We start from the raw sequence: 13,940 nt of genomic DNA, 5'->3' as shown, positions 1-13,940 counted from the left end.
TTTGTTCTTCTTTTTCTAATTCTCTTAGGTGTAGTTTGAGGTTGCTTATTTGGGCTTTTTCTTGTTTGTTAAGGTGGGCCTGTATTGCTATGAGTTTCCCTCTCAGGACCGCTTTTGCTGCATCCCATATGAGTTGGTACAGTGTATTTTCATTTTCATTTGTCTCAAGATATGCTTTGATTTCTCCTTTAATTTCATCAATGATCTGTAGGTGGCTTAGGAGCATGTTGTAGAGTCTCCACAGCTTTGTCACAGTCCCAGTTTTTTCCTTGTAGTTGATTTCTAACTTCATGGCATTATGGTTTGAAAAGATGCTTGTTATTATTTCAATCTTCTTAAATTTATATAAGCATGCCTTGTTTCCCATCATATGGTCTATTCTTGAGAATGTTCCATGTGCGCTTGAGAAGAATGTGTAATCTGCTGTGTTTGGATGGAGTGCTCTGTATATGTCTATTAAGTCCATCTCATCTAGTTTTTCATTTAGGTCCATTATTCCCTTATTTATTTTCTGTCTGGATGATCTGTCCATTGATGAGAGTGAGGTGTTAAGATCCCCTACTATTATTGTGTTGCTGTTAATATCTCCTTTTAGGTTTGTTAATAGTTGCTTTATGTACCTTGGTCCTCCGGTATTGGGTGCATATATATTTAAAAGTGATGTGTCTTCTTGGTGGAGTGTCCCTTTTATCATTATATAATGCTCTTCTTTGTCTCTCGTTACCTGTTTTATCTTGAAGTCAACTTTGTCTGATATAAGTATGGCAACACCTGCTTTCTTTTGTTTGCCATTAGCTTGGAGTATTTTCTTCCATTCTTTCGCTCTGAGCCTGTGTTGGTCTTCAAAGCTGAGATGTGTTTTCTGGAGGCAGCATATTGTTGGGTCTTGTTTTTTAATCCATCCCACCACTCTATGTCTTTTGATTGGAGAGTTCAGTCCATTTACATTTAGGGTAATTATTTATATACGGGGGCTTGTTGTTATTTTATCGCTCTTTTTCCAGTTCTTTTGCATTTATTTTGTTTCTCATCCCATGTGTTTCAGACTACCAGTGCAGTTTGGTAGTTCTGTATGGGGGTTCTCTTAGTTTTCTCTTTCTTTATCGTGTGTGATTCTGTTTTGATTATTTGGTTAGTGGTTACCATGAGGTTTGTATAAAAAATCACGTGGATGTGATAGTCCATTTTTTGATGGCCTCTTATTCCCTTAGACTAAGTTGATTCGATCCCTTTCCTCTTCCTCTTCTTTGTTATTGTTGTCACATCTTATTCCTTCTTGTTGTGAGTTAGTGTTTAACATGATGAGGTTATATTTATGCTTGGTGCTTACCTTCCCTTGATCTTTTGTTTTATAATTAAGTGTTTGCTAATCTATTTTGATAGAGGACTGCAATTTTTCTGGTTTCGTCAACCTATTTTCCTCCTCGTTCAAAACTTTGAATCCCCTTTCTGTTTTTTTCCTCAGGGATGAAGGCCTTCTTGAGCACTTCTTGTAGTGGGGGTCTTGTGGCAATGAACTCCCTTAGCTTTTGTTTATCTGGGATAGTCATTATTTCTCCATCATATCTGAAGGATATTTTTGCTGGATAGAGTATTCTTGGCTGAAAGTTTTTGTCCTTTAGAATTTTGAATATATCGTTCCACTCTCTCCTAGCCTATAAAGTTTCTGTCGAGAAATCGGCTGAGAGCGTGATAGGAAATCCTTTGTATGTTATTTTTTTTGTCTAGCTGCTCTTAATATTTTTTCTTTGTCATTGACTTTTGCCAGCTTTACTACCATGTGCCTTGGAGAGGGTCTTTTCGTGTTGATATATTTAGGAGATCTATTTATTTCATTCACTGGTATTTCCAGCTCCTTCCCCAGGTTTGGGAAGTTCTCAGATATTATTTCTTTGAACAAGTTCTCTGCTCCTTTTTCCCTCTCTTTTTCCTCTGGAATACCTATAATCCTTATGTTGGATTTCCTAATTGAGTTGGATATTTCTTGGAGAGTTTCTTCATTTCTTTTTAGTTTTAGTTCTCTTTCCTCCTCCATCAGGAGCACTTCTGCATTGCTGTCCTCAATGTTGCTAATTCTTTCCTGCATATTGTCAGCTCTGGTGCTTAAGGCTTCCAGATTTGTCTTTATCTCCTCTATTGTGTTTTTCATCTCTAAGATTTCTGATTGGTTTTTTTTAATAGTTTCAATCTCCTTTGTGAAGAGACTCCTGATTTCACTGAATTGTCTGTCTGTGTTTTCTGGTTTTCATTAAGCTTTTTTACGATGGCTATTTTGAATTCTCTGTCGTTAAGTTTATACATTTCTGTGCTTTCCGGGTTGACTTCTGGGTGCTTGTCATTTTCCTTTTGGTCTGGAGATTTAGTATATTTTTGCATGGTGCCTGTTGGTGTTGGCTTACCTTTCCTCATAGTGAAAATATATGGTCGCAGATTCCTCTTGCTGCCACTGGGTGGGGGTCAAGGACTATGTATTCTGGCCCACCTCAATCCGAGGACACTCTTGTTGGCCCCTGGCTGATCTGAAGTGTGGCTGAGTGGAGGCTGCTGGGGGGGAAGTGTGGAAACAGCCGGAGCTGGAGCACAGCTAGACCAAAGCAGCTGAGACTCGAGTGTGGGTGGGTTGAATCAGCTGCAGCTGAAGTGCTGCTGGGCCAAAGAAGCTGGAACTGGAGTGCGCTGGGCCAAAGAAGGAAGAGCTGGAGTGCCACTGGGCCAAAGAAGCTGGAACTGGAGTGCACTGGGCCGAAGAAGTTGGAACTGGAGTGTGCTGGGCCAAAGAAGCTGGAACTGGAGCATCGCTGGGCCAAAGAAGCTGGAACTGGAGTGCAGTGGGCCGAAGTTGCTGGCACCAAGTCAGCTGGAGCCTGCGCACAGGCCAAGCCAAAGCAGCTGGAGCTGGGGGGAGGGGGCAGTCAAGCTGAAGGAGCTGTGGGCGGGGCACGTTCCAGCTGAAAGAGTTGGGGCCGTGGCACGGTGGAGTCGGGGAAGCTGGGGCCATGGCTTGGTCCTGCTAGAGCAGCTGGGGCTGTGGCATGGTGGGGACTAAGCTGCCACTGCCTCTGGTGTGGGGGTGCAGGCTTGCCCCACTGCAGGTTGGGCTGGGTGCTTGGGGGCTGCTGCCTCTGGGGAGGGGGCTGAGCTGAAGTGCTGCTGTGCTGAAGCACCAGTCAGGCAGGCAGGGTGGGGGACGGGTGCTTACTTTTGCCTGCCCGATCTCGGAGGTTTCTCACCTCGCTGTCACTCTGCTCTCCTAAGGGGCAAGTTTGTTGAAACTACACTTGCAACAGTTCTGCTCCCTCCATAGGGGGATCCCCTCATGCTGTGAGGGGTCTTGGAGAGTGTCATTTTTCATGCGGCAAGCCACCCCTCCCCCTCCTCTGAGAGCCGCATGGTCTCAGTCTCTGGGTCGCAGTCCTTGGGGAAGGAAGGGAGCTCCTCTTACCTCCTTCCACTTACTCTGGAGATTCCAGCACCTCAGTCCTTGGGTGTACGGCTGCCTGCATGCCTCAGATGTCCCCTGTGTTGTGTGAATAGCTTCTGTTGGAATATGAATGTCCTTTTTGTTGTGTCTTAGAGGGGGAGAGTTCAATGGGAGAAGCTCACTCCTCCATGATGCCGACATCCTCAATAGCTTATCTTTTAAAGCACATCTACAATTTCACCATAATGCAACTACATAGATATCTTTTTGATCTCTTCTAGTCTTTAGCCATATTTATAGGTTTTTTTCTTTAACAGAATTGGAAGCAATGTACAAAGAATTCCTTGTTCTTTCATTTAATATTATTTATAGACACATCATTCAAGAGTAGAGTTGAAGAAGGCCTACAGATAGGGCATAGTCCCTATATTTTACAGATAAGAAAACTAAGGTTTGTTGGACATGCCTGATGGAAAGCAGTAGCCAGGACAACCCATACCCAAATCCCAGTCAGCCCTCCACTTTGGCAATAGGAGCTACAGAAGGATTTCTCCAGATATGGAGAAGGCACCTGAGGTGTTGGTTGAAAATGAAATTTCTGGGACCCTACCACATCACCGATTCAGACTCTCCAGCGATGGCACATATGCATTTGCAAATTTAGCAAATATCTAGGTGATTCGTAAGCCTATTAAAATTTGAGAATAACTGTTTTGGAGAGCTTAAATCATAGAAGACACACAGACAAATGTTCAGCATTACCAACTAGAGCTTCTGAGCTGGGATAAACCACCACAGACTTTGCCAAGTCTAGAATCCGAATGAACAGCCAGATCCTTGTCTAAGCGGAAAGTATCTTCAGGCCTGTCCTACCACAACCAAACCAGTAGAAAGAGATATATTTGTTGATGTGACTTTTTATAAGTAAAGCACACGGTTTCTGGGTTTTGAGCTATAGGAGAGAAGAGGGAAGGAAGAAATAGCCTAGGAAAGGTTCAACTAGCTGTTACCACCATCTGAGAAACAAGTAACTCAGTGCAGTTGCATTAAAAATCACTATTCCTCCTGACAAATATGCCCTGTACCTAGCAGGATGTAAAAGTGGCACGCCTACTACAATCACTCCCATCGATGGCTCCATCTGCCCGTGATTTTTATTAGAGCTTTCTTTGGGTATATGGCATATGTGTGTACGGTTGGGGGAGGGTACAGATGTTGTAGAGAGAGGTGGGAGAAGGGGTGGCAGTAACCTTTGAGCACTCCTAGACATTAGACGGGTGTTTTATGAACTGCTGGTTGTGATATATTAGTGGGTTTTAAATCAATTTAGTGACTAGCATTTTTAAATGGAGTGGAAAGGAATGAAATGGAGAATAGAACAGAATAGAATAGACCACTGTGTGTTACCAACAGTAAGGGCGAGTGTGTGCATGTGTATTTATAGTGAATCACAAGGTAAAATTTTTTCACCCCAGTAGTGGTCAAAACATTTGAAAACTCCTGGGTTAGAGGAAAACTACATTGTTAGAAAACTAACAAAGTTTAGAAAGTTTGAATCTTTAGCCAAAGTCACTTAATTTCAGGCCTCTTAACTCCAAACCCAGTGCTTTTTCTGCTAACATTTCAGTGAAGCATGTAATTCCCTCTGTGTGCAGTCTTTGTGAGTTTTGTTTCTAATGAATGAATACTAGGTTAATATAACATTATTTGTTTGACTATTTCCCTACTGTTGAGTATTTTGGTAATTTCATCCTTTAGCTATTATAAATAATTCTGCTATAAATATTTTCATAATTATAGGTCTGTTCTTCTTATGAATTACTTATATGGAATACATTTTCTAGTATGATCATTTTTATGGCTCTTACTCAAAAAAAACAACGAATTTACACTTCCACCACCAACCATTTCCCACCAGTCTCGCTGGTACTTTATTTTATCATTTATCCTTATACTTGTTTATCTGATATGTGTTAAATGGCCCCTTATAATTGTTTTCATTTGGATTTCTTTAATTACTTTTGAGGTTTAATGTTCCAAATGTTGGTTTATGTTGGCTTTCCTGGTGTATGAACTGCCTGCGTGTGTCCCGGACTATGTCTCCACTGGGAATCTAGTTTGAATGACTCAATATATTTTAGACATTAAACTTTAAATATGCAGCCATATTTATAGCAAACATTTTTATTATTCTGTTATATCTCTTTTTGTCTTGGTTTTGTGGAATTTCATTATTTCACGGTTTTACATTTTTATGTGATTCTACCCATCATTATTTTTTACTTTGAATTTCTTCCATGTTTTAAATCATAAAAAGAAATAATTTCCTTAGAGTTAGAAAAAGCATTCTATTTCGTTTTTTTTACAATGTGGTTAATTCTGATATACATGCACAAAATGAAAAATCTCTCACTTTTGTGGAATATAAGGGTGTAAGTCAAGAACAGAATTGTTAAAAGCTTTTTTGCTATTCTTCTAAGTCAGTTGTTCTCAACGTGTGGTCCCAGACCAGCAACATCACATCACCCAGAAATTTGTTAGAAATGTAAATTCTCAGGGTCCATTGCACACCTACTGAATCAGAAACTTTGGGGGTGGGCCCCCCTGGTAATCTATGTTTTAATAAACCCTCCAGGTGATTCTGATGCATGCTCAAGTTTGAGAATCACTATTCTAAATCAATCCTAAGGCATTTTTACTTGAGTACAAACTCAGCCACAATTACGCTCGCTTCTAACTTTTCATTAATTGGTAGTGGAAATCATCTGCCTTTAGTAGGCAATTTCCTTGGAGCTGGCAAAGGATCATTTGGTTTATCAAAATGCAGTTAGTTATCTAACTACAGTGTCCTCTCCACCCCCCACCCGTTATCAGTGTAGCTAATTATATGCCCAGCCTTCAATTTGAAGCTCGTAACCACCCTCCACTCAACACCCCCCCTACTACTTTATACTCTTTAAGGTTTGCATGAAACTATTCTTCCAGTTACCTTCCTGGGTTATTAGCTTTGAGATATTATGTGTATATTTATCTTTGCTTATGGAGAATTTCTCAGCTACGCTCTCTGATTATTTCCTGCTCTCCTGGGTCTATGCCTAGTGGTTTCATTGCTGATATTTTTCCTTCTCTCAAGGTCAATTTTGAAGCAAACTTCAATAATAAGTACAAGATTGGAAAAGAATAACATTTTCAAAATATCAGAGGAAAATCTCAGAAATTTTCAGGAAAAAATAGGAAATATCAATATTGCTAAATGGAAAGCCATTAGCTGTACAGGAGGACTTTCAAAGGGCAGGATGCTGATGGTGTCACAGGAAGTGATCCAGGTTGTGGTCCTAGGTCTAGGAATCCAAAGTGGATTTTATCAGTTTATCCAGAGTTGATCAGGCTCCCAAGAAGCTGACCAATAAGGGTGAGCATCAAACCGCCAACACTATTTGGGACATTCTTCTAGGACCCTCTGTTCTCTGATCTATTTCATCTCTAGTTATCCCCATCAATGAAAGCTCGCCTTATCTAGTAAACCATTCCTGCTATGCCTGGCCTAAGCAGATGCTACTCTCCATAACTCAGCTGGCCTCTACAATCTGAGATGGATGCAATGGAATAGGAATTATATTCCTACCAGAGCCAGTACCAGCTCCACCACCCTATGCAATGGAGAGGGCTTTACCCAAAGAGTGATTCTGGGAATCAGCAATTACCTTAAGAATGTCCCATAGTGCATCATGAGCATTGACTGGGAGAGCCCTGGGATGTCCCCAAACTGCCTTGTGGGCAGAGGGGGTTTGGGAAGGTTTGACCAGACTTGGATCTGTAGGTGGAACAAGTTCACTCATATTCCATGCCTATAGCAACCAATGAAGTTAAGTCGTAGACGTCCCAATGGTTTTCACAGCAATGGTCCAAGCTTCTCATCACCTTTTCCCAACTTACTGATACTATTCTAATCCCCTCAAAGATAATGGCTCAGAGTCCACCCTGGACTTCCCATTCTAGACCTCCTCAGGCAGGATCTCATTCTAATATGGTCCCTTGGGATGCAACCAACACAAGAAGAAGCCTCAGGTGCCTTCCCCAGAGAGTTCCAGGGGATTGCAGGTATTTATCACCCGTATCAGTTCTAGAGCCACAGCTACATGGAAGCATTAAAAGGCTTAGGTGTTCCGCAGTTGCTGCGCCTGAAAAGCAGGGCGCAGTGGAGAAAGGCAAGTCTGTAGGCAGGTGGCCATCTTTACTGGATAATTAGCAGAAGTCAGGACCGAGCCACTACACTCACAAGTTCTGCTTTTCACATCATTTGTGGAAGCTTCAGGGTAATCTTAATTCGCAAAACACTTTTAAGATAATTTAGAACAATTTCCTATCCTCCTCCTACAACAACAAATCATAAATATATGTAGCCAGGACCTACGCTTTAGAGGGAAAGTGAAGAAACAGGTTATTTCATGTTTGAGATGTAGCAACCCCCTGTCAATGGGTTACTTGGGACTTCTGGCCTTCATCTGGTCTGAGGGCCCCGCATAGGAGAACTCAGTTAACTCGTCACCCTGCATCTCACTCAGGGATGGGTCCAGGTAACTGGAGCGACCGATTTTGGGCTGCTGACCCAGCCGCTGTCTTGGAAAATGTCTCCTATGGGGTATAGTTCTGATACTGATACAGAAGGTTCTGAGTGAGATGTGAACAAGTTCAGAACCCCGAACATGATAGCTCCCTTCTTAACTGGCACCACAGGCAGGCCTTCTCTGGCCCTCCCCTCAAAATGAGAGATTTAGGCATTCATATGATGTTTCTGATATACCACAGAATGTCAACTTACCAACTTACAGTGGTGGCTACACTTTTCTAATGACCGGAAGTGACTTCTTTCCAAGGAACCCACTTATAGTACTGAGTACCTAGACACCCATATCAATGGTCAAACGTCTGCTCAGTGGGCAAATAATCAGAGTTTACAGCTTGGATGGTCTTGAGGGATTTCCTTCAAGCCATGAAAGCCTACTGAAGCCATCCCTATTCTGAAGAAAGAAGAGTGATGGGAAAATCTGGTTCCCACCAGGTGTGGACACTGTCTCTCCTTTGGAATGCACAGGATAAACACTAACATGTTCTTACTATTTAGTTGCCTTCCTTATAAAAACTAACTACATTATTCCAATAATGATAGAACAATGCCAATAATGATGAAATATTAATTAATTGGATTAACGATGCTTATATTATTAACAGTTTTGTTCCATTTATATTCATTTATCCGTTCATTTAACAGGAATTTATTGAGCTGCTTCTATGTATCAGGTGCTATTCTAAGCACTGCTGATGTGGTTGCGGAAAAGATAAGAAAGATTCCTTCACTCATGGCACTTATATCTTGCCTTTTATATTTCCCAGGGTGCATGCTGTTTGCTTTAATTAGATCTAGGTTTTTGCCAGGATATCACAGAATGATGTTAGATATCATTTTTTGAGGGTGACTATCTCAAGTTTGAGGTCTCCTATACATGGACCACACTTGTGGAAAAGAAATATAGTTTCCTTTGATAATGGCCACTAACATCTGGCATTAATGTAGCATTTTCTAGTTAAACAAACATTTTACTTTGGCAGCAAATTGCAATCAATAAACAAGAGATTATCATCAACATATAAACAAATGTGGCAGAATTCATGAGCAGGCTGGGTTTTTCGTTATTGTTTTGTCTTGTTTTTCAGTGACATGTAGGAAGCACGTTACTTAATTTCAAGGGAATATTCTGAGTTTTTAAATGCAGTTTGACAGTGTTTGGAAATTCTTCCCTGAAAATGCTTACTTTTGAAATAACCATATATCTCACATGATATGTGTATTCATGAGCACAAAAAAAAAAAGAAAATAAAATAGTGATTCCATAATTTCATGCAAGACCCAGTAAGAGTTTTCCTTCAGCACCTGAGTGTTACTCACATTTGTTAACACATGCGTTCCCTTTGTAATGATATCATATCTGCGTCAAGCTTGTGATGGCCACTGTTAGTTCCCTACCCAACAGCATTCCCTTCATTCTTCCCTGCTAGCAGGATCATTATTTTCTTTGGATGATTCCTTCTGAACCCAGACGATAAATGTGATTAGTCTATGATCTCATCCTCCTTGCCAGTGATTGGTTTAGGCTTGGATATTTGATGTAATCTGGCCAATGAGAGATGAGGAGAAATATGCGTAGGGGCTTCTGGGAGGGGTTTTCTCTTTCATCAAAAGAGATGGACAAGGAGAAACCAATTTCTTTCCTCCCTTTGAATATTATGGGATGAGAGTGGGATGCTTGAAGTTTCCATCTTGCAGCCATGAGGGGAAAGACCTGAGGACAAAAAATAAAACCATATGGAGGATGGCAGAGCATAAAAATGGAAAGAACTTGTGTCGTTGTGGTGTCCTTTGGCCACTTTATTAGCCATCTTGGAATCACTTTGAACTTACTAGAGATAATAAATCCCTTATAATTTAAGCCAGCCATCTCCAAAACGGAAGGAAGAAAATAATAGAACATAGATTTCTATTTATGTTTTACCACACACATTTTAAAAAACATATTTAAAATACATGTTGAAATCAGTAACTTTACTCAGTCCATCATGTGTCAGATGGCTGTGTCTCCAGATGGACCCTGGAGACAGGAGTGGGAGTTCTAGACAGCAGAATGGTACTTTCCCTTTACTTTTTGCTTGCTTTCAGCATATTGTGACATATTACAATTTACACATGCCCCGTGAAGTGGATTCAAGAATTATATTGTCCTAAATAATAAACTTTTTACAAAGCTTTGGGAAAGTATTTTTAAAATTGATCTTTGAAAATGTTTTAATTGTTATGTATTTTGTTGATAAAAATTGTCAGTGTGTCATCACGCATAAGAACATAAAGTTATAAAGTTATCCAACTTCTTAAGAATTCTTTAATGGAGCATTTCAATGGGTTTTGAACCCATTTGTTAAAAATAAAAACTAAAATTCCAGTTAGTTTTCAAGAACGATGGTTTTCATTAAGGAAGTCGGTAAAATATTGCCCAGTTTTGCAATTTGGGCATAGGACTGAAATAGGGTGTCATGCTTTAGGAAGCACAACCAGTTATGAACTTCTATGAACATTTGTAAGGGATCTTTTTATACACTACTAGCCACAAAAATCTAGTATGAAAACAAACAACTTAAAATTAGACATCAAAATTGAGTTTTTCACAAATTTCAACATCATATTTTTCAAGTTTCCAAAATAATAAAGCTGGATTCTCCTGCTAAAAATACTAGTAAAAAATATAGTAATTATTTTTAAAGATTAATGATTTTCTTTTTTACTTATATTATTAAAAATTCTATTTTTGTGTAGATTTATAAAATATACAGAATATGTTGGTACAGGTAATGTGTATATTTTATATATAAATAAACACACATTTGTTTTATAAATTGTTGACTACCTTCTCAAACATTCTTTACTGTTAGGCATGGACAATCAAAAAATATATAAAACCACCAGTTTAACCTATTTTTAATGGAGTCCTCTGTTACTTGCAGCTAAAATATCCTCATATACTGCTTTACTTAGAAATGGCTTTCACATACTCTTTTTTTAATTAATAGACTATTTTTGAGAGTAGTTTTAAGATTACACAAAATTGAACAGAAAGTATAGAGAGTTCCCATCTACTCCCTCACGTCTCCCCACCCCACACAGTTTTCCTATTATGACATCTTGCGTTCCCGTGGTACATTTGTCACAATTGAAGAGCCAATATTGATACATTATTATTAACTAAAGTCCAAAGTTTACATTAAGGTTCACTCTTTGTGTTGTACATTCTGTGGATTTTGACAAATGTATAACATGTATCCACCATTATAGTATTATACAATGCCCTAAAAATCCCCTGTGTTCTGCCTATTCATCCCTCTCTCCCTCCTAATCTCTGGCAACCACTGCTCTTTGTACTGTCTCCTTGGTTTGGCTTTTCCAGAATGTCATATAGTTGGAATCATAAAGTATGTAGCCTTTTCAGATTGGCTTCTTTCACTTAGCAATATGCGTTTAAGTCTCTCCATGTCTTTTTGTGACTTGATAGCTCATTTCTTTTTAGCACATTTCTTTTCATCACTGAATAATATTCTACTGTCTGGATGTACTAGTTTGTTTATCCACCCACCTATTGGAAGACATCTTGGTTGCTTCTAAGTTTTGGCAATTACAAATAAAGCTACTATAAACATTTGTGGGCAGGTTTTTTTGTGGACGTATGTTTTCAACTCCTTTGGGTAAATACCAAGGAACGTGATTGCTGTATAATATGTTAAGAGTATGTTTAGTTTGGTAAGAAACTGTGAAACTGTCTTCCAAAGTGGCTGTATCATTTTGCATTCCCACCAGCAATGAATGAGAGTTCCTGTTGCTTACACAACATCGCCAGCAATTGGTGGTGTCAGTGTTTTGGATTTCAGCCATTGTAATAGATGTGTAGTGATGTCTCATTGTTGTTTTAATTTGCAATTTCCTAATGACACATGATGCTGAGCATCTTTTCATATGCTATTTGCCATTTGTGTATCTTCTTTGATGAGATGTCTGTTCAGATCTTTTGCCCATTTTTTAATTGGGTTGTTTGTTTTCTAATTGTTGAATTTTAAGAATTATTTGTATATTTTGGATAACAGTCCTCTATCAGATATGTGTTTTACACATACTTTCTCCCAGTCTGAGGCTTGTCTTTTCATTTTCTTAACAGTGTCTTTCGCAGAGCAGAAGTTTTTAATTTTAATGAAGTCCAACATCAATTTTTTCTTTCCTGGATTGTGCTTTTGTTGTTGTATCTAAAACCCATTGCCAAACCCAAGGTCACCTAGATTTTCTCCTATATTATCTTCCAGGAATTTTATAATTTTGCATTTTACATTTAGGTCTATGATCCATTTTGAGTTAATTTTTGTGAAAGGTGTGAGGTCTGTGTTAGGATTCATTTTTTGTGCGTGGATATCCAGGTTGTTCCAGCACCATTTGTTGAAAAGACTATCTATTCTCCATTGAATTGCCTTTGCTCCTTTGTCAAAGAGCAGTTGACTATATTTGTGTGGGTCTATTTGTGGGTTCTCTACTCTGTTCCATTGATCTATTTGTCTATTCTTTCTCCAATATCAGTTTTATAGTAAATCTTGAAATTGGGTGGTGTCAGTCCTCTGACTTTGTTCTTCTCCTTCAATAATGTCTTGGCTATTCTTGGATTTTTGCTTTTCCATATAAAATTTAGAATCAGTTTCTCTATATCACACATACACTTTTTGAAATTCACAACAATTCTGACCCAGAGATATGGAACAAGTCATTTAACTTACCCATTCATAGCTAAGCTGAGTGAGGCCCCAGGCAGTTAGGGATTTGCCCAGTGTCATGCAGAGACTCAAATCCAGGTCTTCCGCTGCCAAGCTCCCAATGTTTTCCTCTCTACTGTATGTCTAGATAGCAGGACCAAATATGGGTATGTACTGGCTTCAAAATGAGTCAATTGTCTAGTGTATATCTGGCCTGTGTGTAAAACAGTACCTAGTATTTGTCAGGGACACAAATCTACTGCATAGCAGCCTGCTTACAAAGCTACCAACAGTGCAGAGCAATTGGGAACTGACAGCTTGTGGTGTTCAGAGGACTCGGAGTGAGGAAGCTGGCAGCCCTACATGCTAGAAATGAGAGTGGACAAGCTGTTAGGATGCGGCTGCCTGAACCTTCCTTCAAAAACCAAACTTGGCTCATGGGAAATCATCATCGAAATAGTAAAAGACCAAGTAAGTTGTCTGAACCGAAACACGGCTATCCCTTGATCTTACATCCTGGCTATTTCACAAGTACATCTCTAAAGCCAAGTGGAAAATTATTCTCTTCTATCATATATGACATGTGACACACGTCCCAAAACAAGTCTAAAAAAACTTATGTTTCTATATTTTTTCTTATTGTAAAAATAGTATAGGTTTTAAAAAAGAATTCAAAAGTACAGAAAACTATAAGAAAAACAAAATCACATATGTTCTTATCACACAGAGATAACCCCCACTACTAGTTTAGTAGTTTCCTTCCAGCATTTGTTCTACACACATGTCTAGTGTGTGAAGGTTATTCTTTTCAATTATTTTTAATTAATTATTTTTCTTTGGCCCACCATATTTGGATATGTGTGTTTCTGGATTTTTTTGATTATATTTTAGTATTGGTGTTTCCTGTGACATTTCATATACTTCATGAATATGACTTTTGATGGTTGCATTATATTCTATCATATGGCTCTATAATTATTTATTTAACAATTCTGCTACTGTTAGAAAATTTGCTATTATAATTATATTCTCAAAGTGCAGCCTTGTACATATGTCTTTTTCCATATCTCTGATTTTGAAATTGTCCTTCTTAAGGAAGGACAAGGATGCTTTTTGTCTTAGGAGGCAGCCCTCTTCAAAGCTTTTGTGTCAGTTTTGTCAAAACATGTGAGTTTTTAACACA

Source organism: Diceros bicornis, chromosome 7 (genome assembly GCF_020826845.1).
Source record: "Diceros bicornis minor isolate mBicDic1 chromosome 7, mDicBic1.mat.cur, whole genome shotgun sequence".
Lineage (NCBI taxonomy): Eukaryota > Metazoa > Chordata > Mammalia > Perissodactyla > Rhinocerotidae > Diceros > Diceros bicornis.
This window is presented reverse-complemented; position numbering follows the sequence as displayed.